General features: G+C 37.4%; 1 protein-coding gene and 1 pseudogene across 7 annotated transcripts in view; one reads left to right on the top strand and one right to left on the bottom strand.

The window, feature by feature from the left end:
- Window positions 1-16,946, top strand: part of TCF12 (transcription factor 12) — a 396,768-nt gene that overhangs the window by 35,116 nt on the left and 344,706 nt on the right. The window lies entirely within an intron of this gene.
- The window catches only part of LOC136793732 (Krueppel-like factor 4 pseudogene), a 125,752-nt pseudogene that overhangs the window by 12,809 nt on the left and 95,997 nt on the right, over window positions 1-16,946 (bottom strand).

The raw sequence follows: 16,946 nt of genomic DNA, 5'->3' as shown, positions 1-16,946 counted from the left end.
TCAGTAGTTGTGGCACGGAGGCTCAGTAGTTGTGGCACATGCGCTTAGTTGCTCCACAGCACATGGGATTGTCCCAGATCAGGGCTCGAACCTGTGTCCCCTGCATTGGCAGGCAGATTCTTAACCACTGTGCCACCAGGGAAGTCCCCGATTTGTGTCTTCTTATATCTTCCACATCTCTAAATTTTCTGAACATATGGAATAGTTATAGTAACTGATTTAATATCCTGGTTGGTTGGTTCTTACATCAGTGTCAGTTGTGGTTGGAGTCAGTTGATTTTTCCCCTCTCTGTATGGTTTGTACCTTTTTGCTTCTTTCTATGGCTAGTAATTTTTTATTAGGTTTCAAATTTTATTGTGATTTTACCTTGCTGTGTGCTGTATATTTTTATATTACTAAAGCTATTCTTGAACCTTGTTCTGGATGTAGTTAAGTTACTTTGAAACATCTTAATCCTTTTTGGTCTTTTTAAGATTTGTTAGGTGGGTCCTGAGTAGTGCTTGGGCTGGGGCTGATTATTCCTCACTACTGAGGGAGTCTGTTTTATGTACTCTACCAGTGCCCCAAGACTCATGAAATTTTTCAGTCTTGCTCCTGGGAGCAGATACTATCACTGGCCCTGTGCTTGACACTTTTTATCTTTTGGGGTTATTCTTTCTCCAACTTTAGGTAGTTTCCTTACATGCATGTGCTGATCATTATAGAAGGGGAACCCTCTTGCAGGAGTTTGCTTGCTCTCAGTGCTGCTCTCTGGCTCTCCGTCCTGCTTTTTCTGTGAGGTCCATGTTCTGAATTCACTGCGTCTATCAGGCTCCACCTTCACTTCCCCCTAGTACCTCTGCTTGAGAACTTTCTCATGTCAGTAAGTTTGATCATTTGTAGGGCTCATCTGATTTGTTTCTTTTTTTTTTTTTGGTATGCGGGCCTCTCACTGCTGTGGCCTCTCCCGTTGCGGAGCACAGGCTCCGGACGCGCAGGCCTAGCGGCCATGGCCCACGGGCTTAGTTGCTCCGCGGCATGTGGGATCTTCCCGGACCAGGGCACGAACCCGTGTCTCCTGCATCGGCAGGCGGACTCTCAACCACTGCGCCACCAGGGAAGCCCTCTGATTTGTTTCTTGACTCTCAAAGATCACTGTCCTTTGTCGCCTGTTGTCCAGTGTCTTGAAAATTGTTGTGTCATTTATTTTCTCCATTTTATGCTTTTTTCAGGCATGAGTGTAAATGCAGTCCCTATTATTGCCTATGACTCGGTCTTTACTGGCAACAGAACTTCTGCCTGTTTATATTTAAGTTAGTTTTTTTGTTTGTTTTTAATATTTATTTTCTTTATTATTATTTTTGGATGTGTTGGGTCTTAATTGCAGCACATAGGATCTGCATTGAGGCATGTGGGATCTTTTTTGTTGTGGCATGTACTCGCTTCATTGCTGTGCTCAGGCTTCTCTCTAGTTGCGGCCTGAGGGTTTTCTCCCTCTAGTTGTGGCCTGCAGGCTCGACGGCACGTGGGCTCTGTAGTTATGGTGCATGGGCTCCAGAGCATATGGGCTCTGTAGTTTGTGGCATGCGGGCTCTCTCGTTGAGGCGTGTGAGCTCAGTAGTTGTGGTGCATGGGCTTAGTTGCCCTGTGGTGTGTGGGATCTTAGTTCCCCGACCAGGGGTTGAACCCATGTCCCCTGCATTGCAAGGTGGATTCTTTACCACTGGACCACCGGGGAGGTCCCTAAATTAGTTTTAAAAAATAAAATTCATTTCCTCAGTTGCACTAGCCACATTCTAAGTACTTAATAGCCACATATATCTAGTGGCTACCATATTGGAGAGTACAAGTATAGAATATTTCCATCATTGTAGAAAGTTCTGTTGGACTGTACTTCACTAGGCTGTGTATTGTTATATTGGGTTGGCCAAAAAGTTCGTTTGGTTTTTTTCTGTAAGATGTTACAGAAAAAAACCAAACGAACTTTTTGGCCAGCCCAATATGGAGTGTACTTATATATGTAATAAAAGCTCACATAAAAAGTGTAATTAGATTTATGTTTTGTTTTTGCCATAAACATAAAAATTAAGTTTATGTTTAAGTTAAGCTTATATATTTCTGTTTACACAAAGGCATCTAGCTTGTTAATTTTGAGTTAACCAAATCTATATAACTTATATAGTGGATTGTGAAACTGGGACTGGGTTTCAGCTTCATTGCTCTTTTCTCTGCATTATAGCATGGTGAGAAATTTCTGGCTTGTTGTGTTATGTCTTATTTTGAATTGTTTGTTTCTTGTGGCATTCTGATTGATAATGTTCTGGACCCTTTGTATTCACAGGCCTAAGACAGTGCCTGGCATGCAGTAGGTGCTTAAATACTTGTTTATTCAAAAAATATTCATGCACTTACTTGAGCCTGACATTCTGTATGGGATATAAGACTAATTTCTGTTGCAAACCTAATAGACTATGAATATGCATTCATCCATAGAGAGGCTACAACACCCTAAAAGTAGAATGAACTTATATCCTGAAAACTTAAACTAGATTTCCAGTCATTCTACCAGGTGAGATGTGGAGTGGCATAGTTGAGCTAACTTACAATCTAACAAAAAATAGTGCTCCCCTTTCCTCAGTGAATGTCGGAGCTATTTCATGTAGAGAGCAATGTCCAACGGTTAAATAAGAACTGTTGAAGAGTTGTCTATGAATGTTAGTTAACTAGCTGGCTTCATGAAATATGGAAGCGAGAATCCAGCTTTTATAGGAGAAATACCTTGCATACTTAGGAAACCAATTTTCTTCAGTCCAATCTATTGTAAATTGAGAAATTGGGGACAGTTTAATCAATATTTAAGTTTCTTGTTTTGACTTGGCTGTTTAATCTACTTAAGTGTTAAGAAAGAATTTCATATTCAAGTGTCAAATGCTTATGCTATTACATGGTTAGTTATGCTTGTTACTGTTTAATACAGTTGTTTAAAAACAGGTCATGTCATGCTTTGGTGATGCAAGCAGATATTGAATAGATGTTCACAGGCATTTGTTTCAGTTAACTTTGGTCTTAAAAAGAAATAGAAGGATTATTATTCAGTTTTTTGACATGACAAAATTAATCTGAAAAAATCAAAATAAATAACTACTATAAAATAGAGTGTATATCTCTTTTGCAAATGAAATCACTGTCTCTGAGTTGTAAAGTTTGAAAATGCATTTGTCAAATATGTAATTTATTTGTATTCTGACTTATCTAAAAAAGAATTTGAGTTGGACATATTCACTTGCTAGAGAAAGGAAATGATTAAATTAAAATTTCCTAACTAGTACACATTTACTCTTTTAATAGTCATTTTATTAATAATAACTGCATTGTAGAATTTGGTGTGAGTCATTTTTGCAATTAAGTTCTGTTTTAAGTAATTTCAGATGTCTTTACAAATGCATGGAGCAAAATTTAGACTTTCAGAGATTTGCTCTGAGATTTAAGGTATTTTAATAGCTATATCCCAAAGTACTTTTGTTAACACAAAGCTATTTTGTTGTGCCTTATCCTAATTCTCTGAGATATAAACTAATTTTTGAGATTAGATAAAACCATTAGTTCAGTAAATAAGTACTTACTGTATGTTCAACACTGTGCTAAGTGCTTTGAGGATAATAAAGATGTATTGGATGTGGCAGTGTAGCTTTATATATCTAACAGGAGAGAGAATATGTATACTATACTAATAATAGAAATATAAACATTTTTGGATTCTTATAGACATGTTATAGGAAAAAAACCTATTAAAAAAACTCAGTGAGTAAATGGGCTAACATGACTGACTGTCTTTTCCCCCTTAATGTAACTAACCTTATTGTTAAAATAAAAACCACTAGTACAAGACTCTATAGTTAAATTTGTATAAGCAGTCTCAAAATCTTACGGTACAGTGTCTAGCACAGTACAGTTAAACAGGTAGTATTGTGTACATAGTGTTAATAGATACGTGGGGAATGAATGCTTGTGAAAACTGTTCTTCTTGAGGCTTTGTGTCAGTAACTAACTTAACTTTCCATCATTTTCAAAGTGCAGATCATTACCCATTAGTGGGTTAAGAAATCACTTTAGTGGATCTCACAGAGCATGATAAAGAAATGGAACAGTATCACATGTACTTAGAGGATTGTTTTTGTAAAATTGGTTTGTTATTTAAATATACATTTGTGTACACTAGGTGGTGATATAAAATGTATTTAACAGTGAGTGGATTGTGGCTTAAAAAAAAATTGAAAGCCACAGCTTTAGTGGTTGGTTTTAGCTGTTTTCAGAGTGTCAGTTTCTCTTACTATTTTGTAAGGTGTGTATTAAACAGTAACAAGCATAACTAACCATGTAATAGCATAAGCATTTGACACTTGAATATGAAATTCTTTCTTAACACTTAAGTAGATTAAACAGCCAAGTCAAAACAAGAAACTTAAATATTGATTAAACTGTCCCCAATTTCTCAATTTACAATAGATTGGACTGAAGAAAATTGGTTTCCTAAGTATGCAAGGTATTTCTCCTATAAAAGCTGGATTCTTGCTTCCATATTTCATGAAGCCAGCTAGTTAACTAACATTCATAGATAACTCTTCAACAGTTCTTATTTAACCGTTGGACATTGCTCTCTACATGAAATAGCTCCGACATTCACTGTGCATACCTGACGTGATGGGTTTGCTCTTTGTTAATGCTGCTTTGCAAAATACTAGGTACTGGGGTTTAAACTCCACTCCAGATTTTTCTGTATTTGATAACGGGTCTCTTACAACTTTTTTCGTTCTTAGTAGCCTTTAGTCTTTTGGGTCACTGACCTTTAACTCATGTTAGACAACTACCTTTAAAGAAAAAAGACAACTTTATGGCATTGGAAGCAATAGACATTTTAATCCATATTAAGGACAATATCTCAGAAATATAAAGAGAGAAACTAGAATATAATTATATAAAAACAAAAACCAAAAAACACAGCATCAAGCAGGAGAAAATTCTTGCAGTTAATGATGTAACCTACCTGGGCCTCATTTTGAAAAGAAAGAGGAGGTTGTTAATAAATCTCTCAGGTTACTTTCTTATACAAATTTGGAACACTTGAGACATCTTTAACTCTCTTTCAGCTCTGGAATTCTACAAATATTTGGAATGATACTATAAACAGCTTCACTTTCAGGAATTCAGAACCCCTAATGAAGTGGAAGTGAATTGTGTTCACTAATATGTGTGCATTAAAATTACTTTACAAGCGTAAAGAGTCTGGACTGTTTGACAAAGTTGGTATAGAAAAATTAAATGCTCATAGCCTGTATATTGGAAAAAATATCTTAGAACTTTCCATGAATTGAATGTTTATTTGAAGCAGGTTGAGGCTAATTTTTTTTACCCTCTGTAGTAGGATCATTTTCTGAAATTGTAATGAAAATCAATTGCAAAAGATAATTCAGCATTTAAGTACTCTGTAACTTCTATTTTCTGGGAACACATATAGTTCTTAAAATGAGATTATTTTCAGAATCGTAGCAGGTCATTGCTTTTATTGCTCTTTCACACTACTTGAATTTTGGATATGATTGTCATGGTCTTTGCTGTTAACTTGAGGACTACTACAGTATAGAAATGACAGCTTACTCGATTTGAGAATGTGGTGTGGTATAAGTTGAATAGAGATGAAAAAACAATTTCTTTAGGTCAGAAGTATTTTACATCTGGAAACGTACCCTCGAACTCTGACTGTAGTTTTTCCACATGTGTCATTTATTAGCAAATATATTTCTATGAAATTTTGACAGAGTGTACTATGGAAATGGTTTTAGAGCCTCTACTATTTCTTCCTAAGGAAAGCTTTAATTCTAGGCAGAATTTAGCTTTGTTTTGATAAGGTGTTAAATCTTCCGTCAGTGTAGGAGACATTCTTAACCAAAGTACTATGCCTGTACTGTTTTTATCTTTGCTTTAAATTTTTTTAGGAAAAGTGTTTTGAGATATTTGAAAAGGGAGAAATCTTTGATCAAATTTGAGTTGGACTCAGTGTTTTATTTCGTTGGCCTTCATGCTTTAGGACATCTGCTTTATAATATGAAAGAGGGTTCCCACTCTCAACCTGCCCTCCCTCTTTCTGGATGCATCTGTTTATTCTGAAGTAACCCTGGTTCTCTATGAACTGTCAGGTAATGTTGATTCCTGTATTAGAGCAAGTGAAAATTGGTACAGTTGTGACAGGATATATACCCTGTGTTTCAAGGAGGAATCAGCCAGAGTTTGAACATTGTTCATATATGTATGGTAGGGTGCCGCTAACTTGGTTCCCGGAGAACATGAGATTGCCATGGCAACAAAAGCTCTTTGAAGGCAGAAATCTTGGCAGAGTGGTTGGGTCTTTTGAAGTGCTGGGTGTTTTGATAGGAAAGGATCCAGTCAGCAATAAGCACACAACTGTCGGCCAGCAGTCAAGGAAAATAAGCATTTCGCTTTTAGCTTTAACTTGAGGGCAAATATATTTTGTTTCCCCCTCAATGCTAATCTTCCTTCAAAACAAATATTTACATGAGGTTTTCTTATCATATGTATGCTGTTTCGGGAATATGTTTCCAGGCATGTGCTTTGTGATGTTTTGGCTGGCCTAAAATTGTCTCAATTTTTGGTAAAATCATCGTTGTGTAATGTGTTCTAATACTAATGGGTTCTGATATTAAAAGTAGAGTAGATAAAAATCAGTACAAAGTACTTAGTTCAGAATTTGGTATTGTTTAAGAACTAGTGAAAAACAAAAATAAATCCTCAAACTCCATGATCTGCCTACTGTTTTCAAGATCCTTATCTGACCAACTTTCCTTTTTTTCTCTCTCTCTCTATTCTCCACTCTTAATCTCAACCTTCATCATGGTTTTGCTCTTGTGGATGTTCAGTCCTGCTTCTGGGCCAACACTCCTGCATAGCATGCCTTCTCATTTTTCTTTCCAAACACTACTCATCTCAGAATTTCCTTCTCAGGTTTCACTTTTGTTATTAAGCTTTCCCTGTCTACTGTAACCTCCAGGAATCTTTTCCTTCCCAAACTCTTCATTAGAATTTACATATTGAATCATTTATAACAATATGATTTTACACGTTTTTTAAATGTGTTTTGTGTTGTGGGTTGGACCAGTTTTTTTTAGTAATAAGCTTTTTGTGGTCAGGAATTGTGCCCTCTTGTGTCTTATAATAAAGGACCAGACACATGGCTAGACTTAGTGAAAACTAATTCATTAATGGTTTTAATTTGAACTATGTTAATGTTCAAAAATTATGTTCAAATAATAGACTGTTTAGCTTTTTAATAGGTTGTATATATAGTCACCATAAACAATGTATTATCTCGAGGATACTGTGTTATTTTTAATGCTTGTTCCCAGGGCTAATAATTTGTATAGATCTTTTCCCAACTACAATTTTTTTTTTTTTTTTTGTGGTACGCGGGCTTCTCACTGCCGTGGCCTCTGCCGTTGCGGAGCACAGGCTCCGGACGTGTAGGCTCAGCGGCCATGGCTCACGGGCCCAGCTGCTCTGTGGCATGTGGGACCCTCCCTGACCAGGGCACGAACCCGTGTCCCCTGCATCGGCAGGCGGACTTCCAACCACCGTGCGACCAGGGAAGCCCCACAATTCATTTTTTTAAAAAATATTTATTTGTTTATTTTGGCTGCACCGGGTCGTAGTTGTGGCACGTGGGATCTTTGTTGTGGCACACGGGATCCTTTGTTGCGGCATGTGGGACCTTTTAGTTGCAGCATGAGGACTTCTTAGTTGCAGCATGTGTACTATTAGTTGCCGGCAACCACAATTCTTCATCTAAACTGAAGAACCCAGAAAATGGTTTGGATGACTTTTCTCAGTTCTCCCAAGAATGGTACATAGTTGGTATAATTTTTAATGCCTAGGAAACAAGTAAATTGAGTACATTCAGTGAATGACTTAGGGTACTAGGGCTTAATTCTTATGTGAAACCACAGTTGAGAATGGGACATACATGTCATTTCTGTATTACACTCAGTTTCCTCATGTATGAATGACTAGCTTGAATCTTTCTATATGTTGATTTTGTTGTTCTTTTCTATTTCTTTTTCCAATATGCTGGTAAAACTTTTAAGGAAAGCCATTCCTGAGACCAGATGGAAGTTTTGCTGTTTGGTTTATTAGAAGCTATTGAAATGATAGCCCAGTTTTAAGCAGCACTATTGTCTGCAGATGTAAAATACAATTCCCACTTTTTAGACTAGATCAATATAAAATAGGAAATTTTTGGTATTATAAAAACTCTTAAAAGATTTTCTCCCTCTAATCTGTGACTGAAGAGGGAGGTAAAAAGCCACCTGCTGAATCAGGTATTTTAGGATTATTTTATTATTCTGTCTGAAAAAGAATCCATTAGTTATTTGCATGCATTTTATACCTAGAAATGTTAAACTTCAACCTTTATTTTTAAAAGTAATTTTTCATTGAAGAAATATCTAAAGTACCTAATTAAGTTCAAAATTCACATTTAGCCCTTTGCTTTTGTTTACTGAACAGGTCTAGGGGAAATGCCTAGGGCCTTAGGGGAGTGCCAGTGTCCTTTGGGTCTGATAAAACTTTAGGGATAATCATCATTCACAGGATAGTTGTTAGTCCCTTAGTATAGGTGGAGTAAAGAAGCTCTGTAGTTAATCATTATGGAAAATGCTTTGATGTTTAATGATTTACATATAATTCTTTATTGTTTTTGATAGCATGAGTTGTATTTAGATGAATTTTCTTAAAAAAGTAATACTTTGTTTTAATTGTTTTGATTAAAATCTTTATAAAGTGTATTATAAATTTTATTATTTTCTTAAAGCTTACCAAGTGTCTATCTTTGTCAGGGTTACAGTCATGGATATTTGTTGTACTTTGCTCTAATAGCATGATGGTGTATTGTATTATGATGAAGGTTGATAGGGTTGTTTGACTCTATGTGAATCTTTTCCTGATTACTGTATGTTTATATGTGGCATTTAAATATTTTATTTCCTTGTTACCTATAGTAATTTCTCAGTTTCTCAGTTTTTAACAGGACTAACCAAGTTTTGGCTTTTCTTATGTTGTAAAATCTTTATTCAGCTCTCTAACCTAACCTGCTAAAAACTGACCTGTGGTTAATGAGGTAAGTATTGTTAAAATCAGAGACTTTGTTGCTATTTGAAAGTAAGCCTGGGAGTGATTTTCATGCCTCTTGTGGAGAAGAGCGGGTGGGCTTTGTTTAAACTCTTTTTCTGGGCTATTTCTCTCATTGTCTCTGGGTATAGTTGATTGCAGTCACTTGATATATGAGTATGAAATATATGGACTGTTGTCATTTCTCCTTCAGGTGACTTTGATATTAAAATTTTTTTAAACACTTTTGTTTTTTTCGCGTGTGATAGCAAAATTTATTTGAAAAATATCAAAGTAAATGGCTTATATATATTAAATGTGTTTGAACATGAAATTTAAAGCGAGCCAATTGTGAATTAAAGGTATATCAAGTACTTATTAATTAATAATATAAATGTTTTTGGCATAAATGGATTTAGTTGATTGAATTTATAATTATTGATAGTGATATTGCTATATTAAACTCTTATATGCTGTGATAAGGAACATTCTTTTGAATACATCCTAACCTGTCCTGATGTGAGGAAGCCTTTTCTGTAAATGTAAGGGGAAAAAAATTTAAATCATACCTTTCGGTTATTGAGAGCGCAGACCTGGGTTCATCAGTTAAATTCTTGTCAAGGACATTCGTTGGTACTGGATGGAACATAATTAGTTTACTAATTTGTTGAGTTCTGTATAGTTCGTGAAACTCATGGTTCTTGTTTGAGCCTTTTTTTTTTTAACTCTGGCTTCCTCTCAGTCTTTTGTGTTTGTGAATCTGTCTAGTTCATTGAGTGACGAGGATAGGCAGAGTTGTATGCCGAGGACCAGATGTGTCTCTTTCCTCACTGCGATACTCTTGGCTTTTTGTTGACCTTTACATATAAAGGATTTGGCTAAACTCAGAGGAGAGGAAGTGGGGAACCAACTGGTTAGGATTTGTTCTGGGTTCAAAAAAAATTCATAAAGGGAGAGAGGATGTTCATTACTGAGAATTGGGTAGGGGCACTGCCCCAGGGTTTTCAGCTCAGCCCCTCACTAGGGTAAAAAATTGAGGTCAAGTGTCAGGGCAGATAATCTATCCATTGGAGCTCTTCTTACCTGAGGAAATTTGAACACAGAAACCATAGTTGAATTGCCAGAAAGTGTGTGTTGTTTCATATTAAGCTAGTTAATCGAGGAACTTCTCTTGAGCTAGATAAAAATATATATCAATTTTTGAGCTACTCATTGGTACTAAACAGGAATATAATTTTGATCTCTATTTCTTTGGCTTGGGTTTAATTAGAAATAGTTTAAAAAGCTGGCCCCCGTTATTTTCTTTTCGATCCATTCATATAGTATTACTCTTAGAGCACTAACCTAAGATGAATTAGATTGCTTTTCAATTAATTTGAAACAAATAGGAGCCATCTGGAAGCGTAGTAACATGGCTTTGACTTTTACTCTGAGTGAAATGGGATGCTGTTGAAGGGAATGACATCTGACAATGCTTTAACAGTATCTTCTTGGCTGCTGTGTAGAGCATAGTAGAAAGAAGAGACCAATTAGGAGGCTACAGAACATGTGGTTAAATTTTACTTTTTTTTTTTTGTGGTATGCGGGCCTCTCACTGCCGTGGCCTCCCCCGCCGCGGAGCACAGGCTCCGGACGCGCAGGCCCAGCGGCCACGGCTCACGGGCCCAGCCGCTCCGCGGCATGTGGGATCCTCCCGGACCAGGGCACGAACCCGTGACCCCCGCATCGGCAGGCGGACCCCCAACCACTGCGCCACCAGGGAAGCCCCATGTGGTTAAATTTTAAATGTACATTGAAAGTAGGACTGATAGGTGTTAGGCCTCAGCAACAGAAAGAATAGTAGCTATTAATTGAGAATGGGAAGACTGAAGGAGGAACACATCCTTTTTTTTTTTTTTTTTTTTTTAAAGAAATAAGATTGGGAATCTACTTTCAGACAAGTTAAATGCCTGTTAGACATCCAGGGGGAGATATTAGTAGGTAATTGGATATTCTGTTCTGGGATACCAGGTAGATATGTGAACTGGAGATCCCAACTTGGGAGTCACTCTTCTTTGTATTGACATTTATATTGTTTCTACATTTTGCAATTACAAATAATGCTGCAACGAAGAATCTTGTTCATATGTATCCTTGTATTTCTGGAGGCACATTTTCAAGGGAAATTTCCAGAAGTGGAACCACTGGGTCAAAAAGCAAATGCATATGTAGTTTTGTTAGATACTGCCAAAGTCCCTTCCAAAAGAGTTGTGCCCAACTTGCATTCTTACTAGTGATATTTAGTAATGGTCACAGATATATTAGTGGTGGGAAAAAAACTTATTAGTCATCAAGTATAGGTAATTCACTTCTTTTATAACAACTTCATTGAGATATAATTCACATACCACACAGTTCACACATTTAAGGTGTACAATTCATATATGAAATGTCCAAAATAGCCAAATTTATAAAGATGGAAAAGTAGATTAGTGGTTATCTAGGCTGAGTTTTGGGTTGGTAGATTGTGGGAAGAGGAGTGACTGCTAATGGATATGGGTTTCTTGGGGGTGTAGTGTGATGAAAATGTTCTAAAACTGATAGTGGTGATTTGATGGTTGCATAGCTGTGATTATACTAAAAACTACTGAATTATACACATCTGAGTATATATGGAATTTAAAGTCATGGGATCAGAGTGAATTTAGATGAAGAAGAGATCAAAGGACTGTGTATGTACTTCAACATTTAGAAGTTAGGGTGATGAGCAAGAGATACTTGAGAAGGCATGTCAAGAAATAGAGGAGGAAACCAGGCAAGTATGGAATCATGGAAGGTAAAAGAAGAGAGTGTTTCAGGAAGAGGGCCTACTAACAGTATTAAATGCTGCTGACGGGTAAGTTAAGATGAGGATTAAGAGTTGACCATTTGATTTAACAACTCCAAAAGAAGCAGTTGTGGTAGAGTGGCAGGGACAAAAGTCTAGTGGGAGGGAGTTTGTGGAAGAGTGGAAGTAAAGAAGTTAGAGACAGCAGGAATAAGGCCCTTTACCCAATAGTTTTGCTCTTGTGGGAAAGATAGAAAAGGGGTGTAGCTTTGTGGTGGTGTGGAGAGGTAAGTGGGTCAAAAGCAGTTTTAAGTTTTTAATCTTTTTTTTAAGATTGAGAGTTAGGGCTTCCCTGGTGGCGCAGTGGTTGAGAATCCGCCTGCCGATGCAGGAGACACGGGTTCGTGCCCTGGTCCGGGAAGATCCCACATGCTGTGGAGCAACTAAGCCCGTGAGCCATGGCCGCTAGGCCTGCGCGTCCAGAGCCTGTGCTCCGCAACGGGAGAGGCCACAACAGTGAGAGGCCCGCATACAGCAAAAAAAAAAAAAAAAAAAAGAAAAAAAAAAGATTGAGAGTTAATAGCATGTTATAGGATTGTGGGAATGAGTCGATAGAAAGAAAAAGAACTGATGACACAAGGAGAGGGAGAATTGCTTAAGTAGGTGAGAGGAAGATGGATTGGGTTTGGCTAAGCAGGGACAGCTCATAGGAGCAGGAGAGAAAATGATGTATATTACGTTATCAGTATGACTGATGTTTTAGAAATACAGAAGTGGAAATACTGTTATGGTCTTTATTTTGCTACTTTTTCTCTATATGACTTTTATTAAATCTGATAATAAGCCTGTGAATATCATGGTAAAATCGATATTGAAAGGTGTGGAGGAGCTATGAAATGTTTATGCTTAGAGTTAAGAAAACTGTTGAAGTACATTTAATTAAATAATGTTGCCCTTCACCATAAGTCAGTATCTGTCTGGTGGTTCTGTTAGCTATCAGTGGATGGACAAAAGTTTCAAGGTAATATTTGTAAATCAGCAAATCCTAATAATCATTGTCAATTGTATACAATTAGACCAGTTAGTTTTAGCTTGTCACTTAAGAGTGACTGACTATGGATGTGGAGTAAGTTTCTTTTTAACTAAGAGTTGAATATAGAATGGAAGGAATCTTTTTTTTTAATTGAAGTACAGTGATTTGCAATGTTGTGTTAGTTTCTGGTGTACAGCAGAGTGATTCAATGATTCAAAGACTATATATATTCTTTTTTGTATTCTTTTCCATTATGGTTTATTACAGGATATTGAATATAGTTCCCTGTGCTATACAATAGGACCTTGTTGTTTATCCATTTTATATATAATAGTTTGCATCTGCTAGTCCCAAACTCCCAACCCTCCTCTTCCCCCTCCCCCTGCCCCGCCCTTGGCAACCTCAAGTCTGTTCTCTATGTCTGTGAGTCTGTTTCTGTTTCATACGTAGTTCATTTGTGTCATACTTTGGATTCCACATATACGTGATATCGTGGTATTTGTCTTTCTCTTTCTGGCTTACTTCGCTTAGTATGATAATCTCTAGGTCCCTCCATGTAGCTGCAAATGGCATTATTTCATTCTTTTTTATGGCTGACTAATATTCCATTGTGTGTGTGTGTGTGTGTGTGTGTGTGTGTGTGTGTGTACGTACACACACACATACACATATTCCACAACTTCTTTATCCATTCATCTGTTGATGGGCCTTTAGGTTGCTCCCATGTCTTGGCTATTGTGAATAGTGCTGCTATGAACATAGGGGTGCATGTATATTTTTGAATTATAGTTTTGTCCAGATATATGCCCAGGGGTGGGATTGCTGGATCATATGGCATTTCTGTTTTTAGTTTTTTGAGGAGCCTCTGTACTGTTAGAATGGAAGGACTTTTAAGCTACATCTAGTCTAATTTTGCAGATTAGATTTTTGTTTAATATCCTGTAGACAGAAGAGTGGAATTGAATAGGAAAACTGAGATATAGACCCAAGACTTATGGAGATTTAGTACATGATAAACGTGGCTTTTCAGAGGGAACAAATGGGATAACCATTTTAAGAAATGGTTAACCATTTGGGAAAAGATAAAATTAAATTCATACCTCACATCATACAGAAAAATAAACAGCAAATGACCAGAGATCTTATTAAGAATGAAACTATATGAATACAAAAAGAAAACATGGGTGGATTCTTCTGTAACCTGGGTGTAAGGAAAGGTTTTCTGTGACTCAAAATCCAGGTGCAACAAAGGAAAGATTGGTAAATTTGACTTTATAAAAATTTAAAGTAAGACTTTTGCATGGCAGAAACCCCACTAATAACAAAGCCAAAAAGATATAAAACTGGGAGAAAATACTGCATTATATATCACAGATAAAGGGCTAATATCCCTCATGTAAAGGCAAAATAGAAAGAGACCCTAATAGAAAATAGGTAAAAAGACATGGACAGTTCTCACAAAAAGCTATAAAAATTTCCCTTAAACATATGATAAGATAATCACTCTCACTTTTAAGAGAAATCCAAGTTAAAACTTGCACTGAGATGCCAGTTTTCACCTGTGAGATTGGCAGAAATTTAAAAGTACAATCAAATACTTGTTAGCTGTGAGGAGAGAGGTATTTTCATACTGTGTTGATGGTAATACAAACTGGTATTTTGATGCCACTGTACCCCAGGTTGGCACAGGGTGGCTCAAGAGGTGGCTTCCTTCCAGAAGAGGAGGTCAAAGGAAGAGAAGATGCTGACCACTTCACTAGATCCCTTTTCCTAGTCTTCCCACAAATCCCTGAGGTCAGAAGGTGGGAATTCCTGCCCACTTTCCTTTTTGGGCCTCAAAACTCTATGATCTCTCCCACCAAGACTGGCTTTTGAGATGCTAAAGGCAGGTTAAAGGACACAAACAATCCTTTCCCAAGATAGTAGTGGGACTGCAACATGGGAAATGTTTTGATTGTAGGAAAATGAATATTCACTAACTCTTTTTTGTTTTTTTCAAAGTTTTATTTATTTATTTATTATCTTTGGCTGCGTTGGGTCTTTGTTGCTGAGCATGGGGTTTCTCTAGTTGCGGCGAGTGGGGGCTACTCTTTGTTGCGGTGCACGGGCATCTCGTTGTGGTGGCTTCTCGTTGTGGAACACAGGCTCTAGGTGCGTGGGCTTCATTAGTTGCAGCATGCAGGCTCAGTAGTTGTGGCACACTGGCTTAGTTGCTCCGCGGCATGTGGGATCTTCCTGGACCAGGGCTCAAACCCGTGTCCCCTGCTTTGGCAGGCGGATTGTTAACCACTGCGCCACCAAGGAAGACCACTAACTCTGTCTTGTCCCTTTGGTAGCAAGTCATAGTCTCTCTTTCAGTAAATGGATTTATCAGGCACATGAGAGCAAAGGTCAGGTAATTGGAAAGGCCAAAATTAAATAAAATAATCCTCATTAACTGTCATTGCATAAGTCATGTATTATATATATGTGCAGAGAGACACTTTTTGAGTTGATAATACAGTAAGGAAAGTTAGCTAATCTGAACTCAACAATGCCCTGATTACATGTCATCAAATTTAGAATTATTTTGTTTGTGCTAGCTACTAGACCTGGAATAGAAGATGATGTGGCAATTGATAATAACATAAGTCAAATTAAAAAGTGAGTTATCCTGTTGGGTGAGAATATAAAATGGTACAAGCTGCTTTGGAAATCATTGTGGCCATTCATCAAAATGTTTATCCTAGAGTTACCATGTGACCCAGTGGTTCTGCTCCCAAGAGAGTTGAAAACATGTCCACTCAAAAACTTGTACATGGGGGCTTCCCTGGTGGCGCAGTGGTTGAGAGTCCGCCTGCCGATGCAGGAGACACGGGTTCGTGCCCTGGTCCGGGAGGATCCCGCATGCCGCGGAGCGACTGGGCCCGTGGGCCATGGCCGCTGAGCCTGTGCGTCCGGAGCCTGTGCTCCGCAACGGGAGAGGCCACGGCAGTGAGAGGCCCGCATACCGCAAAAAAAAAAAAAAAAAACTTGTACATGAGTGTTTATAGCAGCATTGTTCATAGCAGTCAAAAAGTAAAAGACAAGCCAAACGTCTGTTGACTGATGAATGTATAACGTATTATATACCCATACAGTGGAGAATTAATTGGCCATAAGAAAGTAAAGTAATGATACACTCTACAACATGGCTGAACCTGGAAAACATGATAAATGAGAGAAGCCAGTTGCAAAAGGTCACACATATTGTATGATTCCATTTTTATGAGATGTCTAGAATAGGTAAATATAAAGGTAGAAAGTAGATTAGTAGTTACCTAAGCCATGAGGGTTGCAGGGAGTAGTTAGAGGGAGGAAGGGGAGGGACTGCTAATGGACATGGGTTTCTTGGGGGTGTTGTGTGACGAAAATGTTTTAAAATTGAAAGTGGTGATTTGATGGTTGCACAACTATGAATGTACTGAAAACTATTGAATTGTATACTTTAAATATGTGAATTGTGAACTATGTGAATTATATCTCAATGAAGTTGTTATAAAATAAGTGAATTACCTATACTTAGTAACTAATACGTTTGTTCCCTGTCACTAAAATGTGTGTGACCCATTCCTGTATACATTGCTGGTGAGAATGCAAGTTGGCACAACTCTTTTGGAATGGACTGTGGCAGTATCTAACAAAACTACATACGCATTTGATTTTTGACCCAGCAATTCCACTTCTGGAATCTGACTCTGAAGATTTGCCTCCAGCAATACAGGAGTACACGGGGACAAGGTTATTCATTGAAGCATTACTTCTAATTTGTAAAATAATGGGAACAACCTAAAAGTCAATACAGAGGAGAATGATTAAATAAAAACTATGGTACATCCACAAAATGCTTGTATATAAAAGAATGAGGAAACCTCTATGAATTGATACGGAGTGATTTTTAGGATTATATGATTAAGTATAATACCACAAGCAAA

Source organism: Kogia breviceps, chromosome 3, assembly GCF_026419965.1.
Source record: "Kogia breviceps isolate mKogBre1 chromosome 3, mKogBre1 haplotype 1, whole genome shotgun sequence".
Taxonomy (NCBI): domain Eukaryota; kingdom Metazoa; phylum Chordata; class Mammalia; order Artiodactyla; family Physeteridae; genus Kogia; species Kogia breviceps.
Note: the sequence above shows the minus strand (reverse complement) of the source record. Positions and strands in the feature narration are given on the sequence as shown.